The following is a 23,012-nucleotide window of genomic DNA, read 5'->3' on the forward strand; positions in this document are numbered from 1 at the left end:
AGGGTTACTCATTCTATTTGCAGCTGCCTTAGAAGCCAGTGCCTTGCGAACCTTTATTGGAAAAAGAATGTGATACAACAGGCTTGCTACATTTTGAGGAACATCCGTGACTTCCAAGTGAGGTCCTCTTGACGGTAAGAGTCAAGTTGAGCAACACGTAGAGGTTGCATCTGGAGCAAAGCACTTACGTAGGGAAGTAGGGAAAGGAAAATGTGTCACTCCAAAGAGAACATGGATTTTCATCTGATGTGCACATGCTGGTGTAGAGATGGAAATTTGGAGCAAGTGACTCAAGCTGAAATGCATGTGTCTCACTGCTTGGGGAAGGCGATTTTTATGCAACCACATTATTTATTGTTAGAGCTGCTGATGAACATCAAGTCCTTCTAATGAATTCTTTAAACCTGACTTGCCATGGTGGCTGCTGTAAATAAAAGATTCCCCTCAAAGAGGTTGAGAATGACTCCACTTTAAATGAGAACTACCCTCTATAAAGTGGACATATTGACACTCTAATCAAATGTCATGGTTGACAACTCATTTTTGTATTCTATCCCACATTCCTCCAAAATCCACTTTCTTACTCCTGGCCCAGTAAATTTCTTCTCCAATCTTCTTCAAGCGAACCTCACAGTCATCTGTGTATGACTAGAAAATACGTTGCATAGATTTGTCATGTCCTGTGTCTTTTGCACAACATTTGTTGTTGTTAGTTGAGAAGTCATGTCCAACCCATCGCAACCCCATGGACAACATTCCTCCAGGCCTTCCTGTCCTCTACCATCCTCTGGAGTCCATTTAAGCTCACTCTGACTGCTTCAGTGACTCCATCCAGCCACCTCATTCTCTGTCGTCCCCTTCTTCTTTTGCCCTCCATCTTTCCCAGCATTAGGCTCTTGTCCAATGAGTCCTTCCTTTTCATTAGGTGGCCAAAGTGTTTGAGTTTCATCTTCAGGATGTGGCCTTCTAAAGAGCAGTCAAGATTGATCTCCTCTAGGACTGACCGGTTGGATCGTCTTGCAGTCCAAGGGACTCGCAGGAGTCTTCTCCAGCACCATAGCTCAAAGGCCTCCATTCTTTGGCACTCAGCCTTCCTTATGGTCCAACTTTCACAGTCATCCATTGCAATTGGGAAAACCATCGCCTTGACTATACACACTTTTGTTGGCAGGGTGATGTCTCTCCTTTTTAGTATGCTGTCTAGATTTGCCATAGCCTTCCTTCTCAGGAGCAGGCATCTTTTAAATTCTTGGCTGCAGTCCCCATCTGCGGTGATCTTGGCACCCAGGAAAATAAAATCTGTCACTACCTCCATTTCTTCCACATCTATTTGCCAGGAATTGAGAGGGCCAGATGCCATGATGTACAACATACCTTAACTTAAAAGTTCTGGAGGAGAAATCATATCCTGATCATTACTGATCAACTCCTTCTGTAATCATGAACAGTTGCAAAAACATGTCCCCAATCAAATGGAGAAGTCTCGTGACCCGCCAAAAGCGCGAACGTCATAAGCGCGCCGACAACAGCGCGCCGACAACAGCGCGCTGACAGAAGCACGATTTCATTTAAGGTAAGATTTACAGTTAGGTTTAGGGTTAGGTTTAGGGTTATGTTGAGGGTTATGTTGAGGGTTAGGTTGAGGGTTACGTTACAGCGCGCTTCTGTCGGCGCGGTTTTGTCGGCGCGCTTTGGGGCTAATTAGTTGCTCATTCGTCGCGCGGTTTTGTCACCGCGCTTTAGACACCGCGGTTTAGTCGGGCGCGCTTTTGTTGTGCGCGCATTTGTGGTGGAACCGAGAAGTCTATGCTTGTGATGGTGGTAGTCTATGACAGTGTTTCTCAACCTTGGCAGCCAAGATGTGTAGACGTCGACTTCCAGCCACCATGGTAGTTGACTTCTGGGAGTTGAAGTCCATATATCTTAAAATGGCCAAGGTTGAAAAATAATGGTCCAGGACAAGTTGATGCTATCCATCAATGTTGGATTAAAACTCCTTAACTCTTAGGAGTTTTTGTCCAACACAGTTGAGGAAAGCTGACATGGAAAATGATTTCCGAAGGAGGCATCAAAAGCAAACAATCAACTACAGTAATAGCAAGAACAGCTTTGAGTCTACTCTGGAAGACTTTTTCACCAACTTCTTTACCCTGGGAGGATCAGTACATATAATCCTAATTTCAGTACACCTCTGTATGGGAAGTGGCTTCTGTGGGCAGCTTCTCTTATTCCAAGCTGTGTCACTCTCAGAGAGAAGGAAAGAGGGATGGGACATTGCTTTTTCTCTTCACTTGAATCAGTGTGCCTTTCCTTGTAGGAAGAAGTAGCAGATTAGACAGCAGCATCAAGAAAGTTGGACAATGAACTGAGCCAGTGGTGGGTTCCAAATTTTTTCGAACCTCTTCTGTAGGTGTGGCCTGCTTTGTGGGAGTGGCTTGGTGGCCATGAGACTGGGTGGGAGTGGCTTGGCAGTCATGTGACTGGATGAACGTGGCCAACTTGTAAAATGTGGTGAAACTCACTTAACAACGCTCTTGCTTAGCAACCAAAATGTTGGCTCAGAAACTCTGGCATTTGAAGCACGCAAGTCTTAAAGCTGTCAAGTTACAAGACCTTTGCACCCCTAATACTTTAGGAAAAAAAAAACCAGGGGTGTTCAAACTTGACAGCTTTAAGACTTGTGGACTTCAACTCCCAGAATTCCTCCTCTCGCTCTTCATCTTGATGATGTGAGGACGGGGGGGGAGGGAGCTGGAACTGGTTCTAAACGGCACTGTAGATTTGTGGAACCTCTTCTATAGAAGAGGTTAGAACTGGCAGGAACCCACCCCTGAACTGAGGCTTCTAGAATATTAGCACCAAGGCTTTCAATGGTACGGTGGCCTTGGCAAGGGCTTGACAACACTGTAGCTCCTGTGCCAACCCTGATTCAGTGCTTGCAATCTGAGAAAGATGAACTGTGCCAGAAGCTGTGAAACCCATCAAAGATCTTCATGGCATTTGCATGAATGACCTTCTCCAGGGAGTGAATGAAAACAAAAAGCTTGTGAATGAACAAAAGGATGAATGCAAGAGCTGAAGGTAGAAGCATTCCATTAGAAGTTGCCATCCTACCCAGCATCCAACCCAAGTAAGGAAGAATCAGTGAGCAGAACCACCGGTAATATCTTCTAGGCTGGCGTATCGTCCCTGCCGCAACAGCAGCCTGCTTTGCATTTCTTTCCCAATTGCAATCGGAAAAGAAGAGGGTTAAATGCAGAGAAACAGATGGCAGTCCCCAGAGAGCAAGCTTTGCTTTGGGACTCTGCCGCTGCTGACTTGAATATGCTAGGAATGCATACTGAGACTTCCTGTTGTGCTTTCCCCACACTGATGAGGTCAGATCATTTTAGTTCCTTGGCAATGGTCCAGCCCCTGGGCTCTAGCACCTAACTCCCTTAAGTGTCAGGACCTCTTGGGAGTTCTCCAGCTGGACATTGTTGACTCTTGGGGTCCAGGGAAGGCTTTCCAAATCCAGAGGAGAAGATGGGAGGGAGGCAGTCTGTCCTGTAGCCCCTCCAATAATCTCAAAGAGCCTGGATGTCTTCTAAGGATCCTTCTTTCCTTTGAGATTGTTGGCTGACTTCCCAAAACATGCTTCATCTCATGCCTGAATTCACCCATTTTCTGCCTTCACCTAGTGTTAAACCAATTAGGCTGTGATCTCACAACATGCTTCCCCCCCGCCCCGCAATTGCCTCCCAAACAAGCAAAAAGCACATTCAAATTAAAAGCAAAGCTTTGGAAATGGAACAGTGGTGGGATTCAAATCATTGAACAACCGGTTCTCTGCTCTGATGATTTCTTCCAACAACCAGTTCACCAAACTGCTCAGAAAGTTAACAACCGGTTCTCCCAAAGTGGTGCGAACTGGATGAATCCCATCACTGAAATGGAACTATTCAACTATTGCACTGACCCAATTAAGAATATTGTGCAAATGTCATTAATGGGCAATATGGAAGCATTCTTAGTACGAGAACCACCACCACCACCACCACCACCACCACCAACAACAACAACAACAACAACAACTGTAGTTCTAGATCAGTTTTCCCAATTTTGTTATGTTCTTGAGGTCTACAGCTATGAAATCCTATCATACCCACTCATGGGCCCTGCCCAGCAGTGAAGTTCTCTGAAGTCTGCTACCGGTTCGGTGAGTCTACTACCGGGCGCGCATTTTGTATGCACATGCGCCTGAGGCGTGCCCAGACAGCACTAAAAAAGGAACATTTTGAAGCATTCTGAGTCTGCAAAGGTAAGTAGAACAATGGGGGGGGGGGTGGAATTCTCTGTGCCACACGATTTAGATTAGCTAGAAAGCAGGTAATCTGACGATTCTAGCTAATATAAATCATGCATCACAGATGATTGTTACCAAGCTGATCATTGGAAATACTTGTTCGGCCAAACCAGTAGCATTTTCTGCTACCGGTTTGGGCAAACTGGTCCGAACCGGTAGTATTTCACCCCTGACCCTGCCTAGGAATGATTGGACCTGTTGTGCAAATAAAGAAGGTACTATAGACTCATCTTTTCAGAGAAGCAGAAGGATCTTTGAGACCCAGCCAAAGACATCAAAGATCCTACTGCATGTCCCTACAAAGCAACCAATATTAGTATCTCCAGCAGTGCACTGCGGACCCTCATTACCACAGGGGAGATTAGCAAAAAGGAGAGACTAAGTAGCCTTTCAGAACCTCTGCAAGAAACTCACACGGTTGGATCACTTTCTCTGCTGTCTAAATGGGACCGTACCCTTCTTTTTTTCTGTTGTATCTAAGGAGAAAAGACTAAATGAGGAATGCAGCAATATTACTCTTTTTGAATAGGTAAAGGTAAAGGTTCTCCGCACACATATAAGCTAGTCGTTCCTGACTCTAGGGGGCGGTGCTCATCTCCATTTCAAAGCCGAAGAGCCAGCGCTGTCTGAAGACGTCTCCGTGGTCATGTGGCTGAAATGACTCAATGCCGAAGGCGCCCGGAACACTGTTACCTTCCCACCAAAGGGGGTCCCTATTTTTCTACTTGCATTTTTTACATGCTTTCGAACCGCTGGGTTGGCAGAAGCTGGGACAAGGAACGGGAGCTCACTCTGTCACGCGGCACTGGGGATTTGAACTGCCGAATTGCCGACATTTCTGATCGACAAGCTCAGTGTCTTAGCCACTGACTTTTTGAATAGTCTACCACTAAACTTCTCTCTTATTCTCTTAGTGTCGGTTGAGATGGTTGTCACTCACTGCTCAGAAATGAGCAACTCTGCAGGAGAAGACAATGAGCAGAAGCCTGAGCAGATGAAGGAAGCTCCCTGCTAGGGAGGGAGGGAGGGAAGGAGGGAGGGAAAGTGGAAGGAAGGAAGGAAGGAAGGAAGGAAGGAAGGAAGGAAAGAAGGAAGGAAGGAGGTAGAGTTGGAGGAAGGAAGGAAGGAAGGAAGGGAGGAAGGAAAGAAGGAAGGAAGGAGGGAGGGAGGGAGAACGATTCCCTATGGCCTGACAGCTGGTCAATATGCTATGGATGCAGACTCCCTTCAGGCAAGGCTTCTGCCTGGCCACAAAAGCAACTCTCCTCCCTGTCTCTTCTCTCTTTCCCTCTCCCTCCCTTCACTCAGGCAATCCATTCCAATCAAGCCAGCTCAGAGATGGACGGGCTATTTGCTTAGTCTAACCTCCGCCCAAAGAGATCCATTAACCACCCCACAGTTCCTGGAAGGCAGACAATCCCTGACCAATAACACAAGCAGACAGCTATAAAGGAAGATGCACTGAATGGGAGGGAGAAAAGGAGGGGCCGGAGGATGGCAGGATCCAGGCTGTTTGTCTGGACCCCAGGCTGGAGCTCTGCAAGAGACATCCTCAGGGGAGGCTCCCTGATTTTTCCAGATATGCTTTCCAGAGCAATCCCCAGCCTCTCTGGTATCAATCAGCAGGTGGCGGGAGAACCTGTCCACCTGAGATTACACTATTAAACTTATTGAGACAGACAGATAAATAAGCTGAGCTAGACAAGGCATCTTCCAGGGTCCCAAAACTAATTCTGTTCAATAAATGTGATCCCAAGTTAGAGGGAAAAGCAAAGTTCTGGCATAGTGAAAACAGATTGCTGGTGTTTGTGCTAAAACAACATTCATGGGTAGCATCTCCAAATGTCCATTCCCCCTAAGACAAACGGCTAATGTTGCTTCCTTCCACCTTTTATTCCCTACCCTTGGAGAATTTCCACTTTGAGCATACTTCAAAACAAAGCATGCAGCAGATATCTCGACCACTCTTTAATTTCTAAACATAAAGGAGGGGAGAGTTACAGCACAATGAGACCTACAAGATTGTTGTCAGCCCCCCAAGTAGGCGAGATTAGGAATCTTAACTCCTTAGGAAGACTAAAGCTATTTCTATTAAGGGGGGCTTTAATAATAAATTTAAGGACCTTTTGATCCTTCTTACACTCATGTGAATTAGGGTGGGGTCTGTCTGAGTTTCTTGGGTATAAATTGGTTGTTTTAGATTTAAGATATTTTTTCCTGTCATTTTAATAACAGGTCTTATTGATTCCCATCAAGGTTATCTTCCTTACAGTTTGCATTAAGGCTCACAAATATCAAGTTTCCTTCTCTTGTCCTGGTTAAAGGATGTTAAAGTTCTAGGACTGAAGATCTAAACATCAGCATCTTGTTGTCAAGTCTGCAATCTTATCCTAGTTCATATTATCATTATCGCTAGGAAAATGTCTTCCAAAGGTGAAATAATAGAATAAGAGTTGGAAGGGACCTTGGAGGTCTTCTAGTCCAACCCCCTGCTTAGACAGAAAACCCTATACCACTTCAGACAAATTGTTATCCAATGTCTTCTTAAAAACTTCAAGTGTTGGAGCATTTACAGTTCCACCACAAATGTGCGAACAACAAAAGCGCGCCTGACTAAACCGCGGTGACAAAACCGCGCTGACAAAACCGTGCGACGAATGAGCGACGAATTAGCCCTAAAGCGCGCCGACAAAAGCACTCCGACAGAAGCGCGCTGTAACGTAATCCTAACCCTAACCCTAACCCTAACCCTAACCCTAAACCTAAACCTAACCCTAAACCTAACCCTAAACCTAACCCTAAACCTAACCCTAAACCTTACCTTAAATTAAATGGCGCTTCTGTCGGCGTGCTGTTGTCGGCGCGCTGTTGTCGGCGCGCTTTTGACAGCACGGTTTTAGCGCCACGCTTTTGTCGGCGCGCTTATGACGTTCGCGCTTTTGTCGGGTCACGGCATTTACAACTTCTGGAGGCAAATTGTTCCACTGATTAATTGTTCTAACTATCAGGAAATTTCTCCTTAGTTCTAAGTTGCTTCTCTCCTTGGTTAGTTTCCACCCATTGCTTCTTGTCCTGCCCTCAGGGGCTTTGGAGAATAGCTTGACTCTCTCTTCTTTGTGGACAACCCCTGCGATATTCAAACACTATGATATCATATCACCCCTAGTCCTTCTTTTGATTAAACTAGACCTACTCAATTCCAGCAACCATTCTTGTGTTTTAGCCTCCAGTCCCCTAATCATCTTTGTTGCTCTTCTCTGAGTCTCAACATCTTTTTTACATCATGGTACCCAAAACTGGATGCAGGATTCCAAGTGTGCACTTACAAAGCATTTTAAAGTGGTATTATCACTTCATGTGATCTTGATTCTATCCCTCTGTTTATGCAGCCTAGAACTGTGTTGGCTTTTTTGGCACCTGCTGCACACGGCTGGCTCATATTTAGATGATTGTCCACTAGGACTCCAAGATCCCTCTCACAGTTACTACTATTGAGCAAGATACCACATGCATTTTATTTTTCTTGTCTAAATGTAGAACCTTACTTTTTTCACCATTCAATTTCATTGTGTTAGAGAGTGCCCAATGTTTTTAATGTTAAAAAAGTTTAAACATTTGTTTATTGGTATACCCACCTTTGCCATCTAACAGGGTATTTTGGCATAGTCATTCCCATCAAATACAGTTTACAAATCTGGACTACAAATCCTAGAATTCCCAGCCAGCACGATCCCTTTGGTGGCTCCAGAATGTCTGGACAGCACCCAATTTGAAAAAGGGCATCCTTCATTTGACTAGTCATCACACTGAAAGAAAGAGAAGAACATCCCATCTATCCCCAACAGGTGATGGAGAATCAGGACATTGTTCTTAGGTGAGTTGATTTTTCTTCTGTGCAAAACCTGGCCTCCAATTCTACTTGCTGTTCTCAGGACAGCAAGAGGTTTTCCATATTGTGGCCATTGTCCATGCAAAGAAACAAACTCACTTACCCTGTTTTCCCCGAAAATAAGACCTAGCATGATTTTTCAGGATGCTTGTAATATAATCCTACCCCCAAAATAAGCCCCAGTTAAGATCATCAGCCAGATGGATGCAATTAGTACCGCATTTCCCCCAAAATAAGACCTAACCAGAAAATAACCCCTAATGCACCTTTTGGAGCAAAAAATAACATAACACCTGATCTTATTTTCTGGGAAACATGGTATTATTTGAAGGACTATCTTTTCCCACTTATATCTACCCGACCCATCAGAGAGTGGGATCCAGAAGAAGGACCTTTTCTTTGATGGCTTCCTCACTGTGGAATATTATCCTTATAGAAATAAGATTGACTCCAACCAGAGGTGGTATTCAGCAGATTCTGACCAGTTCTGGAAAACCGGTAGTGGACATTTTGAGTAGTTCAGAGAACTGGCAAATACCGCCTCTGACTGGCACTGCCCCCATCTATTCTCTGCCTCCCAGAGTCCCAGCTGATCCGGAGGGAATGGGGATTTTGCAGTAACCTTTCCCTGCCATCCCCACCAAGCCCTGCCCACAGAACCGCTAGTAAAATAATTTGAATCCCACCACTGACTCCAACCTGACATTCTTTCAAAAGGCCCAGAAAATTTGGTTTTGCCAATGGGCCTGGGGACCGCAAGGTGATATGGAATCCATCAAATGGTTGTTATCTTGAGGCGGTAGAGATTTATGGGCTTCTATATTGAGATTTTGTTTTTATAAGCCTCCAGGAGTCACCCATGAGTGGGTTAGGTGGCCATGTACATTTTCTTAATTAAGAAAAAAATAATAATATTACTATTCACCCCAGTTCCAAAACTCAGCCCTGAAGAGTTCCGGAGTTGTTCTAGGGAATCGGGGTGGGAAACGTGCAATGGGAGAAGGGAGGGTTGGACTGGAAGGACTTCTTTGCCAGAAAGCTGTTTTAGCTCCATCACGGAAAGAGTTGAAATGTGGAAACAAAAGGAGCTCTCAAGCTGCAGCCGCAGTGGCTCCTTCCTCTGCTATGCAACAGGATTTCAGAAACAGCTATCTTGGGAGAGAAGGCAGGGAAGAGTGGCAGTACAGCCCAGAGATAGAAAGAGATTAATCCCTGCCTCAATGCAGGCAAGCAGCAGAATAACAGTATAACAGAACTGGAAGGGACCTTGGAGATAACAGAATAACAAAATTGGAAGGGACCTTGGAGGTCTTCTAGCAGGAGACCCTTTACCATTTCAGACAAGTCTTTTCTTTAAAACCTCCAGTGAGAAAACACCCACAACTTCTGAAGACAAGCTGTTCCACTGGTTAATTGTCCTCACTATCAGGAAATTTCTCCTTAGTCCCAGGTTGCTCCTCTGAGAGAAGTGAACAGAACTTCACACTCCTGAAACGAATGAATCTAATGAACAAACAAATTGTTTCCTGCAAAAGCCCACTCCCCTTTCGCTCCTCTTTTATTTCCTATGGGGAGGGGCCATTCACCGTCCACCTATGGCTTTACTCCCAAGTCGACCCTGATTTCTTCTGGCAGCTCTGCACCTGTGCACAGTGGGAACAGGCTCCAGCTGTTCCTCTGCCTCCCTGCTGTCTAGCTCTGTAGGCACCTGATCACTGCTAGACAGCATCTCTGCCTCTGATGCAGAGCCCTCATCCGAGCCTTCTGCAGCCTAAAGGATTGGCCCATGCTCCTCCCCAACCTCCTCACTGTCCTCACTCTGCTGCCAGCTCCTCTGGCTGCTGGTGGGCCACAACAGTTCCTAACTTAACAACTTTAGTGATTCACTTAACTGTGGCAAGAAAAGTTGTAAAATGGGGCAAAACTGACTTAACAATTGTCTCACTTGGCAACAAAAAGTTTGGGCTCAAATATAAGTCGAGGGCCACCTGTAAATAAACCATTCCTAGTTTACCACGTTGATTAGAGTTTGGAACGTGCTGTAAGTATAATCTTTATCATCATTGTACTTAAATACCAGGGGTGGGTTTCTTGCCCCGTTCCAACCGGTTCAGTTGGAACGGGGCCGGCGGCGTCCTCGTGCACAAGTGCGGTGCACGCATGCATACTAGCGTCTGCGCGACGCTCCAGCTGCTCCTGCACAAGCGCAGAACTCGTCAAAACCGGGTAAGGACCGCAGGCGGGCGGGCGCACCCTTCGCCGTTCCCGGAAGTTACTTACTTTCGGGTTCACCGACCAACCGGTTCGCAGGGACCTCCGCGAACCGGTTGAAACCCACCCCTGTTAAATGCAATGAAATTGGTTATACGTGAGCATTCCCATCATCTCTGCTGGCATAGGCTCATCTCCAAGATGGATAACCATATTTTCAAAACAGGGTTTGAATAGCTATCCTTCCTTTAAAAAAAGAAGAAGTTGGAGGTTTTCAGAACAACTCCATCTCCTGATGGGTCTATCGGCCCCTGCTGGGCCCTACGTGCTCCCACTTGTCCTGAGGATATGATGGACAGCTATCTTCATCCTGAATGACACTTGTGGACTCCACAAAGTGTGTGAGGGGTTTTGTGGATGACTGATCTGGCTTTCCCCCCCCCCTCCCAGGCAAAGCTAACAAGAAAAGGCCGTCACCCCTCTTTAATCCACCTTCGGCTCTGCCACCAAGGGGAGTCAGTGAACCTTGTCCTTCTGACCCAAGGAAAGCTAAAGAAACAAGGCAGCCAGGAGCAAAAGCATCAGGGCTCTGCACAGTGGGTCAGCATTTGCTATCCCCCTGCTAGGCCCAGCCACTCCCAGGACTCTTGTCTCTTGCATTGTGCCCACCGAAAGAGGAGGTGGGGCCCCCAGAATATTTCAATCCAATTGGTACCATGACAGAAGGCTTTGTTGGACCCCTGTCACTCTTGCCAAGGTGTCATGGCCTCTGTTGCCAGGGCAACGCAAGGAGACTGAAGGGACGGGGAAAAGGTATATGATAGAGTAGATGGTTGTTGTTGTTTTTTAAGTGCCTGGGAATTAGCAGTTAACAAGGGGAACCCGTAAAAAAGCATCACAGTCTGTAAGAAAGCATCACAGTGTGGGAACTTCTCTTCAAGGTTCTCTCTTCTCTCCTTTAAGAATAAGTGAATGTTGTTGTTCATTTGTTCCTTTGGGATGTCCCCCCCCCCCCACCTCCCCAATTCAGAAGGACTCTGGGCAGTGAACAACCAGTTTAAAAAGCAAGATCAGAACATCAGCCTCAAAACCAAATAACCAGCAGCAAAGGACTCGACGTTCATCTCCCTAATATGTACTTTGAAACCTCTCTAAGTGTTAGCTTTAACTCACTACGCTGGTTCAACACCCGTGGGAAAAATAACAAGTCTTCAGTGATTTTCAAAAGAGCAACAGGGTCATCGCCATCTGAATTTGGGGAGAGGGAGGGGATGGTCTTCTATAACTGCTGTCACAACAGAGGAAAGAAGCTTCTTTGGTCATATAGCTATTGAGCCACTTGAGGCAAGGTTGGGCTCTCAGGAATAGATTGCCCTTAAGGTGCTGGTGTTAGTGATGATGATTTCTGGGAAAACTTTGACGATTCCCTTTTTGAAGTGTTGTTGTTGTTGTTGATGATGATGATGATCCATTGATATAGGAATGTCTAAACTTGCAATACTTGGGCTGGATATATGGAACACATTTAACCTCAACACAACACTTCTCTGTGGCTGCTCCGGCCCTTTGGAACGATCTCCCCATGGAGATTCGGACCCTCACCACCCTTCAGGCTTTCTGCACAGCCGTCAAGCCTGGCTGTTCCGGTGGGCCTGGGGCTGAGAGTTCCCAGCCCCACTCGAACTGTTGCGGCTGTTGAGATGTTTTTAATTTGTCTTTGTACTTGTTGTTGTCTTGTTTTGTCTTTTTGTATTGCCCCCTTTCCCTATTGGTTTGTCAGCCACCCTGAGTCCCTTAGGGCGGCATACAAGTTTAATAAACCAAATCTAACCAACCAACCTAATACAATAGCAGAGTTGGAAGGGACCTTGGAGGTCTTCTAGTCCAACCCCCTGCCCAGGCAGGAAACCCCATAACCATTTCAGACAAATGGCTATCCAACATCTTCTTAAAGACTTCCAGTGTTGGGGCATTCCCAACTTCTGGAGGCAACTTCTGTTCCACCGGTTAATTGTTCTAACTGTCAGGAAATTCCTCCTCAGTTCTAAGTTGCTTCTCTCCTTGATTAGTTTCCACCCATTGCTTCTTGTTCTACCCTCAAGTGCCTTGGGAAATAGTTTGACTCCCTCTTCTTTGTGGCAACCCCTGGCAGCCCCTCAAGCTAGGTGAGCGAAATGCAATGTGTGTTTTTACATGATGCATATTAGGATTTAACATGATGATCTGGTGTCGTTAAAATGCTAAGACTTGGCAAGCAGGCATCTATTCATGACTATTTCAATGTCCTGAGGTCATGTGATCACCATTTGCAAGCCAGGTACCAACAGCCAACATCAATGGACTCGCTTAACAACCACATGAATCACTTAACAATTGTGGCGATCCTCTTAACAACCATGGTTAAAGAGGTCACAAAATTGGAATGTCTCACTTAACCACCACCTTGATTATCAATGGACATTGCTACGTTATGGTTGTAGTTATGGTTGTAAGTTGAGGACTAGCTGTATTTTTCGCCCTGGTTCTTACTTAGATTAATAAAAGAATAACAGAGCTGGACAGGACCTTGGAGGTTTTCTAGTCCAACTCCCTTCACAAGAAGGAGACCCTATACCATTTCAGACAAATGGTTGTCCAATCTCTTCTTCAAAACCTCCAGTGTTGGAGCATTTACAACTTCTGGAGGCAAATTTCCTGTCAGGGAATTTTTCCTTAGTTTTAGGTTGCTTCCCTGCAGGGAATTGTGCAGCTGGTGTCCAAAACAGTGTCAGAGACGCTGGCACGACCCAGTTTTATACAAATAAATATATGTACAGTAAATAAGATAGACAAAGAGGAGCATCATCAGGTAAGTCCCTGTTTGCAGGGACATCGTGAGGTAAATTAACAGCGAGGACAGGGCGGAGGGAGAAAAAAGGCGGGAAAGGAGGAAATCCTCCCCTTTACACTCATAGCAACCAATCACAGCTCAGATTACCTCATCCAGTGCCCAACTCTCTTCAACAGATTAGCCATAACTGTGTGTTCTTCCTCATAGTCCAACCCTTCACTGTTCCAGCTATTAAATTTTAAACAACATTCTCTCCTTGGTTAGTTTCTGCTTTCATGTCACCCCTTATTTTTATTAAATTCCAGCAGCTGAGCAAAGTTGAATAGAGTAGAGTTGGAAGGGACCTTGGAGGTCTTCTAGTCCAGCCCTCTGCTCAAGCAGGAGGACCTTTACCATTTTAGATAAGTGGCTGTCTCTAGACTCGTCTTAAAAATGTCCAGTGATGAAGCGCCCATGATTTCTGGAGGCACCCTGTTCCATTGCTTTATTGTCCTCACTGTTAGGAAGTTTCTCCTTAATTCTAGGTTGCTTCTCTCCTCGGTTAGTTTCCAATCATTGTTTCTTGTCCTGCCCTCCAGTGCTTTGGAAAATAAATTGCCCCCCTCTCTTTTCTTTGTGGCAGCCCCTCAAATACTAGAATACTGCTATCATGACCCCCCCCCTAATTCTTTTATTTAGACCAGCCAAACCCAAATCCTGCAACCATTCTTCATATGTTTTAGCCTCCAGTCCCCTAATCATCTTTGTTGCTCTTCTCTGCACTCTTTCTACGTCTCAGAGGTTGTTGTTTTTTTACACCTTGGCAACCAAAACTGGAAGACATATTCCAAGCGTGGTCTGACCAAAGCATCATAAAGTAGTAATAATTAATCTCTGAAGCTTCTGCTCGGCACAGATTTACAAGGCCCCCAAAATCCCACTGAATGCAACGGGAATGTTCGGTTCAGCTGCAGCTACCTCTTTGCTGCCCATTCAGGCCTGAATTCATTTTCACCTGCGCAACTTTGTCAGCCTTGCCTGGGATGTGAAGCTCTTGAGTGCAGGTGATTCCCTTTGTGATATGGATATCTCACACACACACACACACACACCACCTCCCTCCAGAATGTTTCAATGCTGTGTTGGCTGCAATGAACAAGACTAGGAAACGTGATATTTATTATTGCACCAACTGCAGTATCGTTTTACCGGGCTTTGCAAATCCCTCGTTTGCTCAAGCCAATGAAGAGGTGGGCAGCGAAACTCAATGCTGCCGCTTCCATTCAGGAGGATTTTTCAGAGAAACCCATAATGAGCCTGCCCTACGTGATGTGATCCTGTAAGCCCTGCCTTACACCTGCGTCATTAGCAGCCAATGTCACAGTTTCCCTTTTGCACCACCTTTGCTGCTACTGTCACTTGAAGACAAAGCTATCTTTGGATTCCCTGCATGGTTTGCCTCTACCAAATCTCACTCCCTTTGATGTGCTTGTTTGAAAGAAATGTCCTTCTGGGTTCAGCTCCAAGTGGGGAAGAAGACACTGGAGACATGGAGGCTGCTTGGAAAGATGGTTTATTGTTGGACAGGACCACATGGCTTGAGCCCTGAACAGAAAAGGTGATCACATGGTTCAACGTAGGTGGAGAAGAAGAGAAGGGCTGAGGAAGGGGCTTGCTAGGCTTTTTATACCCTGTTTAGTCCCACCTCTCTGTTTCCTGTTCCTGTGTAAGAAATGTATTCTGATTGGTTGTCAGACTCCCATGGTGCCATGCAGGGGGCTACTCTCTAGGCTGTGATGAGTCCAGGTATAGATGAGTTCTCAGATGCCATGTGGAGAGTTGAGTAATATCCCTTCCCCCTGCAGCTGCAGTGGGGAAGTCTTTATTATGTAAAGTGAGCTAGGCTGGCCTTCTCAATGGCCTATTGACAAAGTGTGGATGGGCAGGAAGCTACAGGAAACTATTCTGTCTTTTAAAGCATGTTTCTTTCTTTTCACATCCAGAGAAATATTCTGCCTTTTCAATATTTCCTAGGATATTTCATTTTTCTGGGAGAGGGCTGGGTGATAACTTCCCACATGCTAAAAGAAACATGGCCACAATTTCATTTTCGTTTTATGATTAAATGTTTTTTTTAATCCCAGCTTCATTACTTTGTAAGTAACTCAAGGCAGCCAAGGTTGAGGAACATTAGTACAAACATATAAAAGTGTTTAAAAGAGAAAACAAAAACAGGAAAAAAAGTGTCAAGGCTAGCTAAGGAACAAGAAGAAGAAAAAAATAAAGATGCACCAGGAAGAATGAGGAGAGAAAGAGAAGGGAGAATAGGAGAATTCCCAAAGATGATGGGTAGATAGATCTTCGAGGCAAATGTTCCCCAGAGTCCATCCATTCTACAGAACACACCTGTCATTATGTGCCATTCAGTCAGGATCCACATATGTTTAAAATACCAGTAGGCACACAACTTGGGTTAACTATTGATATATTTTCCTTGGTTTAATCTCTATATATAAAAGGCAAATACCACTCACTCATCACGAAATCTCCAGAACCGTAAAGCCTACAAACTTGAAATTTGGCGTGTATGTTCCTCTTGGCTTCTAGGTGCTCACTAAGAAAGGATTTGTCAAAATGGCCATCAGGTCATTAGTAGTTCTTATACAGTATTAGATTAACATGCTCTGATGCTAAGGAGTTAGACATTCTACTTCCCCTCCCCACCTGAAAACAACTCTGTTCCAACTGCCAGTTGCCTTATATTAACACACTCAGATGCTAAGGAGTTAGAGATTCTACTCCCCTGGCCCACCTGAAAAGAACTCTGTTTCAACTGCAGACACAATCCATCTGGAGACCTCTGATTGGGAAGGTTATTCAAGAAATAGCAAAATTACAGGAACTGTGGGCATGGCTAGTCTATTGAAGAAAAGGACCAGGGGAGACATGATAGCAGTCGTCCAATATTTGAGAGGCTGCCACAGAGAGGAGGGGGTCAAGCTATTTTCCAAGGCACCTGAAGGCCAGACAAGGAACAATGGATGGAGACCGATCAAGGAGATATTCAACTTGGAAATAAGGAGAAATTTCCTGACAGTGAGAACAATCAACTCATGGAACAGAAGTTGCCTTCAGAAGTTGTGGGAGCTTCATCACTGGAGGCTTTCAAAAAGAGACTGGACTGCCATCTGTCAGAAATGGCGTATAGTCTCCTGCCTGGGCAAGGGGGTTGGACTAGATGACCTACAAGGTACCTTCCAACTCTGTTAATCTGCAACTTGTCAGGCTGGTCCAGAAAAAAAAAGTGGTTTCTCCTCCTCCTGATTTGTTTAAGACATCACACAGTCAATGGCTCACCCAGGCTTATGTGCTCTGCTCTTTGACCTTCGGGAGGCCAAAAGATTAAGTGATACATACCATTTTTTTCTCTGCCTCTTAATTCTTCCTTTTGGCCCCGTTCTTTCAGGGCTCAGCAGAATAGAAGCTTGGATGAAGGCTAGATGACCTTCCAGCCTCTTCCCAGAAGGTCAAATGCTATATTTTTATCCTCAGGATTCCTCAAAGTGGATTTCTCTGTCTCTCTTTTATTTTCCTCTGTTTCTTTTTTGTCATTTCCTCTTCTTTAATTTCCCCATATCATCCAGGCACCGTGCAGTGGGGAAAATTGATACAGATAAGGAAGCAAATGTGGCTTTGGTCCAAAGAAAATCAGAGGTGCTATTAAGTTTCTTGACAGAACAATTAATCAGTGGAACAGCTTACCTCCAAAAGTTGTGAGTGCTCCAACACTGGAGGTTTTTAAGAAGAGATTGACAATCATTTGTCTGAAATGGCATAAGGTCTCTTGTTTGAGCAGAGGGTTGGACTAGACAACCTCCAAGGTCCCTTCCAACTCTGTTATTCTGTTAATCTTCAAAGGATTCATAAAACGTTCCCCAACCTAATGTGTGTGATAGGCTACAATATCCCACAACTTTTAAAGTCGAACACATTTTTAGTCCTGGCTCCATCTACTTTGTAATATGGCTGTTGACCTACTGCAGAAAACTTGGGATAGCCCTCAGATTGACCAAATCTATAGATCCAAGCTTTAAAGTAGCAATAGACCAGTTAAAAAGCCAAGTCAACCAAGAAGTTCCCCTCGCACATATGTGCGAGTTGTTCCTGACTCTAGGGGGTGGTGCTCAAGTCCGTTTCAAAGCTGAAGAGCCAGCGCAGTCCGAAGACATCTCCGTGGTCGCGTGGCTGGCATGACTCAATGCTGAATGTTAGGGATGTAACCTTAGTCTTGGCTTGACAATGTATATGTATAAGCATAAACCATGATTGTAACAAATGTAGCTGTTACTTTAAATGCTAGAGAGATGTAATTGGATGCTAATTGTTTTAAGCAGCCATAAAAGGAGGAAGGAACTAGTACTGAGTTCTCCCTGATGCTCCTTGATGCCCCTGATGCTCCTGATTCTACTGTTGTTCCTGATAGTTACTGACTATTACTGTATGTGCTTAGTAATTGGAGAGAAGTCCGTGTATTGGATGGTGGCTAGTCTGTATAGTAGTTACCTGTAGAACGCTGTTACCTTCCCACCAAAGGGGGTTCCTATTTTTCTACTTGCATTTTCACGTGCTTTTGAACTGCTAGGTTGGCAGAAGCTGGGACAAGTAACAAGAGCTCACTCTGTTATGCGGCACTAGGGATTCAAACCGCTGAACTGCCAACCTTCTGATTGACAAGCTCAGGGTCTTAGCTACTAAGCCACCGGGTCCCATTTATGATGGAGCACCTGCTGAGCCACCACGTCTTACTTTTCCTATTTGATTTACTTACTTTTCCTATTTAATGGGCTTCATCTCTTAAGCCTCAACCCTAAAGTCCTCCATACCTTAAACAGGGTCTTTACCTGTTCCTGAGCAGAAAGATCCCAGGTACCTTACTTCTAAAAATCCATCTTGCCTTTAGCACCAAGTGCTAAAGAAGCCAGCCTCATAAGCAATTACTTCCCAGCCAGAATAATTTGTGTGATTTCATATCTAGGGGGCAGCTGACTTAAGTAGGAGCTGCATTTGTGGTGTGTGCAGCTCAGCTCAGCTGAAGGAAACCAACCCACCCTCCCGCCCACCCATTCTGCTCTTGACTTCCATCAGCTCAGAGACCCCCTTGGAAGGGAGCAGAGGTTAGCTCTTCTTCTGAACTTTCAGGTAGGAAACAGCAGAGTTAATAGGTGGCCTGGAGGATCAGATGAAGACAGAAGAAATAAGCATGACATGTTGCTACGTTAAAACCATAGAGCTGATTTGGGTAGTGAGTGGGGACTTGAAAATGCTTTTCCATGGCTTTTTAGTTCCCTGTTGGTCTATGTTCTGACATAGCATGAAGCAAATGCCTGGTCCTGACAAAAAAAAACCCTTTTATTAATTTATTGTAAATTCTGCTTATTCACATACAGCAAAGTCTTTCAAGGGAGGATTTACAGTCACAGACCTTCTCTGGCTTGGAGAGCTGCCAGGCTGATATCTGCAAAACTTGGCAAGGAGTCTCGGAGAGTCATGAACCAATTAAGCAAACTAATTGTCTCCTGCAAACTCCACTCCCCTTTTGCTGCTCTTTTATTTCCTCTGGGAGGGGCCATTCATCATCCACCTGTAGCCTTACTCCCAATTCGAGCCCTGTTCTTTAGCTGTTTCCTTTGTCTGGCAACTCTGCGCATGCGCACACTGGGAACAGGCTCCAGCTGTTCGTCTGCCTCACTGATGTCTGACTCTGAAGGCAGCTGATAACTGGCATATGGCTCTGGCCCCCTCTCTGCCTCCAATGAAGAGCCCTCATCAGAGCTTTCCCCAGACTCCAGGACTGGCCCATGTTCCTCCCCAACCTCCTCACTGTCTAAATCTACTGCCAGCTCCACTGGTTGCTGGTGGGCCACAACAGTCTATTTTTTAATTTCATAGCAGTTCCATCCCCATTTTGCTTTGAATTGGAAGCATCACCTTGGTATATGACGTGCAGAAGGTAGTTATTTCAAGCAAGGTGTGCTACAGACATCTGAACTGCAAGTAAGGTGTCATCTTCTTTCAGTCAGCTGGTGCTTTTAGCACTGGTGAGATTTCCATGTCTCACTTCCTCATTTATTCCCCCCACCCCATCTCGAAAAGTTTGGAGCCTGAAGCACAGGGCTGGCATTTTCATGAAGAGCAAAGTATGATCCAGGGCCAGCTTTCTGTCCTAGATCCTTCCATCACAGATCTCTTCCTGATTCACAATTTTGTAACTTTAACCTGGGGAAATCACAACTTTCGTTGTGAAGTTTCACGCTGTTTGAGAATCAGAAGTGTGGATATGCAATAGGGCCTTTTCAGTTGGATACCCTCTTCCAAATCAGGAATTCTCAGGAAGTGGGAGAGAGGGAAGAAGAAGAAGAAGGAGAAGGAGAAGGAGAAGGAGAAGGAGGAGGAGGAGGAGAAGGAGAAGGAGAAGGAGAAGGAGGAAAGAAAGAAAGAAAGAAAGAAAGAAAGAAAGAAAGAAAGAAAGAAAGAAAGAAAGAAAGAAAGAAAGAGGAGGAGGAGATAGAGCTCATGTTTGGCCTACATCCTCTAGGATTTTGCCCACCCAGAGACATTCATAGTTTTTGCAACACTTCACATCAAAACAAGAACAAAAAAAGATTCAAAATGAATATATAGATATTTTTATTGTATAGTTGCTTTGATGTAGCTTAGAACACCACCCATAGAATTGTTTTTCTTCTCATTATTTCAACCAGAGGTTCAGAAATTCTTTACTTTGGTTTGCAAGAAAAAGGAAGAGGAGGAGATAATTAAGAAAGTTATAATAAATACACTAGGATGCATTTTAACCCTTTAAATAAATTTCTGAAATAAATAGCTTGCTTTGTTGCAGAAGATATGAGTATAGTTAACAAAAATATATACAACAAAGAAGGAGGTATACAGTCAGCCATTATTATATTGTATATAAGGACTTGCAAAAAACACAACTTGAGGGAACAGACTAGTCAGAATGCCTTCAGTTCGAGATCCTAGGAAGAAGCTTCCCAAAAACAAAGAAAGGAAAATATGTCACTTATAGCAGAAGCTATAAATGCTTGGGATGGAGGTGGTGGTGGTGGGCTTTAAACTGGACAGGCCAGAGGATGATAGCTTCAAACGTTTATGAAAAAACAAAGAAAATAGGCAACAAACAGATACTCAAACCATTATTACTTTTGCCAGACAAGCAGTGACCAGTGACTGTGGACGCAAACAATACCCATGATTTAACCATATTTAGCTAATGGTATCTAGCTCAGGTGTGAAATTCAGCAGGTTCTGATGGGTTCTGGAGAACCGGTAGCAGAAATTTTGAGTAGTTCGGAGAACCGGCAAATGTCACCTCTGGCTGGCCCCAGAGTGGGGTGGAAATGGAGATGTTGCGATATCTTCCCCCAGGAGTGGAGAGGGAATGGGGATTTTGCAGTATCCTTCCCCAAGGAGTCGGGAGGGAATGGGGATTTTGCAGTATCCTTCCCCTGTCTCACTCACCAAGCCACACCCACAGAACTGGTAGTTAAAAAAATCTAAGTACCCTTTGGTCTCCACATGAACAAAGAGAAGAGAAATTATTTTTTACAAAACTTCTGGTTTACCCTCCACAAAAAAAGGTGTTTTCAGACTGATGTTTTTACTGTTTTGATTTTCACAAAAGGAGACCATTTTCACAAATAACCTCAAATCAGTAGCAGCATAAATCTTCAAGATTTGGAAAGCTGCTCCTCTCTGGTCTTGATGCCTACAAGGGACTGCATCATTAGAAAATAGTTTCCTAATGAATTAAATGTTTCAAAATTGGCATGATGCAAAAAACTAAAGGCAAGGCTACCGGTATGACTAGTCTAACGAAAAGAAGGACTAGGGGTGACATGATAGCAGTGTTCCAATGTTTGAGGTGCTCCTCTAAAGACGAGGAGGCAAAAGTATTTTCCAACAAAGTAAAAGGCAAGAGGAGAAACAATGGATGGAAACTAACCAAGGAAAGAAGCAATCTAGAACTAAGGAGAAATTTCCTGATGACCAGCTGGGTAGGCGTGGCTTGGTGGTCATGTGACTGGCTTATGTGGCCAAGTCAACGTCTCTCACGTCGATAGGCACTTGGCCTTAGTGTTACAATGTCATAAGGGTTAACTGGAGAGGCAGTTTCTGTAAGGAGGGCAATAAAGATGAGGCTAGAAACAACACCAGAATGTTTCCTTCCTGCCTTCCTTACAGGATTAGCCCTGTAAAGTGGGAAAAAACAAAAGGAGATTTCTTCCAACAACTGCTTCTCCGAACTGCTTAGAAGGCTAACAACCGGTTCTCCTGAATAGGTGGGAACTGGCTGAATCCCACCACTGCTCACAACTCTTCTTCCTCAAGGCACATGGGATTGAATCTATGATCCTTGGAATGTGAGGGCATCTCTGTGACCTCTGAGCTGTGATTCTCCCCAAATCCAAAAAATGCAGCTCTTCTACCGCAGTGCCTAGACAGTGCAAGACTTTCAGGGTAGAGGTAATTGTGAGTTATGTTGGTCTCTTTAAATGAGTGGGATTGAGGTCCTCAGGTAAGACAGGGAGCCAATTCCACAACACATCCAACAGATGGTGCAGCTGAAAGACTGTTCCTGCCCTTCTTAAATGAGAAGCTCCATTTTCATTGAAAATGAAACTCTCTATGGCCAGGCCAAAGGGCATGAACTTCCCTTCCCTTGTATGTTTCCATTTGTGCTTCAAAGAGGAAAAATAAATAAATGGGTCACGGATGCCAGTTATAAAAAAAAGTTGCTACTTTTATTGGTAGATCAGGGCTTGGTTCTGTAACACCCCAGAATAGAACCTCTGTGCCGGGAGTCAGGAGATGGGTGGGGAAGCACCTCCGATTCAGAAGTGGTATCTGCCAAGTAGGACCTCAGGAGGACTTGGTTAGTTGTGATCTCTAAAAAGGGGTCGAAAGAAGAAGAATTCAGTTGTCCAGAAACCCCTCACGTTAAACCAAGCTGTAAATCAAAGGACTATAATTGTGCAAGACACTCCACACCAGTGATGGCAAACCTTTTCAGCACTCAGTGCCCAAATTGGAACACGTATGAAGGCTTGCGTGCCAGAGCACCAAAAACCACAGCTGGCCAGGGGGCATGAATGCAACTACTGGCTGGTCTTCGGGTTTCCAGCACATGCATGCATGCCGGCCAGTTGGTGTTCGCACACACTGGGGCACCAGAAACCTGAAGACCAGCTGGCTAGCACACACATGCCTGTTTTTGGCTGTTTTGAGGGCAGTTTTCAGTCTGAAAAAATGGTCCCAAAACAGCCAGAAAACAGCCTGAAAACAGCTCCAAAAATGGCCTAAAAACAGCCTGTTTTGTGGAAGTTTCCAGGCTGTTTTCCGGTGCTCCAGCACCTGCAAAGACCAGCTGGCCAGTGTGCATGTGCGTGCCACAAACCGTAAGAGCAGCTGGCGACAGCGCATGTGCCCACAGAGAGGGCTCTGTGTGCCACCTCTGCCATGCGTGCCATAGGTTCATCATCATGGCTCCACACTGTCCTTCTGCCATTCTTCCGAAGCTACTTAACTTCCCTGTATAACCAGCGAGAACATCCGTGTCATCTTTCTCCTCTCTGGAAACCTCACCTTGCTACAGGTTTGCAGAAACACCTGTTCCTACAGCATTTTTAATGCTTCCGGCGACCAGCCTCTTCTCACCTGCAAACTGTGCACAGCAGATG

Source organism: Thamnophis elegans, chromosome 12 (genome assembly GCF_009769535.1).
Source record: "Thamnophis elegans isolate rThaEle1 chromosome 12, rThaEle1.pri, whole genome shotgun sequence".
NCBI classification, from domain to species: domain Eukaryota; kingdom Metazoa; phylum Chordata; class Lepidosauria; order Squamata; family Colubridae; genus Thamnophis; species Thamnophis elegans.